Below are 3,162 nucleotides of genomic sequence, written 5' to 3' on the forward strand. Positions count from 1 at the left end.
TGGATAGAGCATTGGATTGGGATGCCAAGGACCCAGGTTCGAGACCCCAAGGTCACCAGCTTGAGCGCGGGCTCATCTGGTTTGAGCAAAGCTCACCAGCTTGAACTGAAGGTCGCTGGCTCTAGCAAGGGGTTACTCGGTCTGCTGTAGCCCCCTCCTTCCCAGTCAAGGCACATATGAGAAAGCAATCAATGAACAACTAAGATGTCACAACGAAAAACTGATGATTGATGCTTCTCATCTCTCTCCCTTCCTGTCTGTCTGTCCCTATCTGTTCCTCTCTCTGACTCTCACTCTGTCTCTGTAAAAAAAAAAGTTACCTCACTCAACTCTGTATCCCCAGTACTTCCTACCATAAACTCTGCAACAATATATGTTTATTAAATGTCAAAGTCCAACCAGGACTCTTTGAATTGCACGTGATCAGATACCCAGATCAAAATGCCTAAGTGACAAAGAAAATCAGTACATACATTTAACTGTAAAGTCAAAGGGTATATCTGCTTCAGGTATAGCTGTATCCAGGGATTAAATCTATGTTATTAGGATCTAGACTTCTTCTTATTTCTCCCCCCTTATTTTCTTTTTAATTTTTTTTATTTATTCATTTTAGAGAGGAGAGGGAGAGACAGAGAGAGAAAGAGAGAGAGAGAGAGAAGGGGGGGAGGAGCTGGAAGCATCAACTCCCATATGTGCCTTGACCAGGCAAGCCCAGGGTTTTGAACTGGCAACCTCAGCATTTCCAGGTCGACACTTTATCCACTGCACCACCACAGGTCAGGCCTTCCCCCCTTATTTTCCCTTTGTTAGATTTACTCTCTCTCTTAAGCTGATTCTTCATATGGTGTCCCTACATAGCTCTCTAGTTCAGCAGAAATAAAGGTATTTTTTTGTCCATATGGTCTATACACTTCCTCTACTAAACATCATTGAATTGACTTGAGTGGTCAGAGAAGATGAAAAATGCTGATGGGCAGATCTGAGACTTGTGACCTTCACCCAAATCACAGAATAAGGTTTAATTAAGTTTAGTTCTCATAGGAAAATCAAGGTGCTGTTCCAGAAAAAAGGGGGATTGGATGTTAGGCCAGCAAAGTCACAGGCGTCCACTTCTGAATCACTGTGTGAACTAAGGCAGAAGAAATCAAACACTCCCATTGCTCCTCTGAGCTATCTTGGGTCAGGGCCAAAGGCTTCATCAGAAGTGGACAATCACTCGCTCCCAGGCCAGATCTGCTCTTCACTTCAATTCATGTTCCAAGGAAGCCCTGAGGGGAGAGTGTGCTCAAGTGTGGCCTACACGCCTCAGGAAATAAGCAACCTTAAATCACGAGACAAAGTCGTGCAGAGTTGGAACAGCATCACTAAAAAGTGAAGTGCAGACAGGTTCTCTGCTCTCTCCTTGTCCCCATCCCCTTTTGAGAGAGAGAGAGAGGAGAGAGAGAGAGAGAGAGGGAGAAGAGAGAGAGAGAGAGAGAGAGAGAGAGAGAGAGAAAGGGGTGGGAGGAGAAAAGCATCGACTCATAGTAGTTGCTTCTCATATGTGCCTTGACCAGGCAGCCCCAGGATTTTTTGTTGTTGTTGTTTTTGTTTTTGTTTTTTTTGTATTTTTCTGAAGCTGGAAACGGGGAGAGACAGTCAGACAGACTCCCGCATGCGCCCAACTGGGATCCACCCGGCACGCCCACCAGGGGCGACACTCTGTCCACCAGGGGGCGATGCTCTGCCCCTCTGGGGTGTCACTCTGCCGCGACCAGAGCCACTCTAGCGCCTGGGGCAGAGGCCAAGGAGCCATCCCCAGCGCCCGGGCCATCTTTGCTCCAATGGAGCCTCGGCTGCGGGAGGGGAAGAGAGAGACAGAGAGGAAGGAGAGGGGGAGGGGTGGAGAAGCAGATGGGCGCCTCTCCTGTGTGCCCTGGCCAGGAATCGAACCTGGGACCCCTGCACGCCAGGCCGATGCTCTGCCACTAGCCCCAGGGTTTTGAACCGGCCATCTCAGCATTCCAGGTCGATGCCTTAGCCACTGTGCCACCACAGGTCAGGCTCCCCTCATTCCCTTTAATTAGCTTCTCCATGAGCTTCCTGGCACAAAATCAACGGACACCTCAAAGTCCCCCAAGTAAATCTCTAAAATCCAAGCTATTTATCTTCAAGTTTAATTAACCTATGCTTGAAAACAAAATTTAATTTGCAATTCAAAGTAAAGAAAGTTCCTTTATTCTCCTTTTCAACACATCAACATTTATAAGTATTGAACAGAAACCAAAAGATGCATAACATTGCTAATCAGCTTTACTTGAAAGCAGTTGGAACAGGAGTTTTTTGTTTGTTTGTTTGTTTTTTACAGACAGACAGAGAGAGAATCAGAGAGAGGGATAGATAGGGACAGACAGACAGGAACGGAGAGATGAGAAGCATCAATCATTAGTTTTTCGTTGCACATTGTGACACCTTAGTTGTTCATTAATTGCTTTCTCATATGTGCCTTTACCACGGGCCTTCAGCAGACCGAGTAACTCCTTGCTGGAGTCAGCGACCTTGGGTCCAAGCTGGTGAGCTTTTGCTCAAACCAGATGAGCCCATGCTCAAGCTGGCGACCTCGGGGTCTTGAACCTGGGTCCTCGGCATCCCAGTCCGACGCTCTATCCACTGCGCCACCGCCTGGTCAGTCAGGAACAGGAGTATTAAATGCATATATTCCCTTTCCAGAGAGTCAATTTAACTAAGAGCCAAAGAGATATCATAAAGCTCTGTAACTTAGAAATAACTAGTTATTACAACTGTCAAGGGCAACACACACTTAAGAGTGAAAACAAACTATAGCTGATGGCTTGTCATTTGCTCATATCGTTTGGATTGGTTCCTTTGGATTTGTGCTTGTCAATTCAAAATTATTACGTTTCTGCCCTGGCCAGAAAGCTCATTTGAAGCATCATCACTAAGCGCAGAGGTTGCCGGTTCGATCTCTGGCCAGGGCACATACAGGAGCAGATTGATGTTCTTGTCTCTCTCTCTTCTACTCGCTCTAAAATCAACAAAATAAATATTTAAAAAACAAGTTCCAAGGTGTCATTTTTTTTTTATTTTGATGGATGTCTGAGATTCTTTTGAGGGGATGAAGATATTTATTTCTGAAATAAAAATAACAATGTGCCTGACCAG

Source organism: Saccopteryx bilineata, chromosome 7 (assembly GCF_036850765.1).
Source record: "Saccopteryx bilineata isolate mSacBil1 chromosome 7, mSacBil1_pri_phased_curated, whole genome shotgun sequence".
Lineage (NCBI taxonomy): Eukaryota > Metazoa > Chordata > Mammalia > Chiroptera > Emballonuridae > Saccopteryx > Saccopteryx bilineata.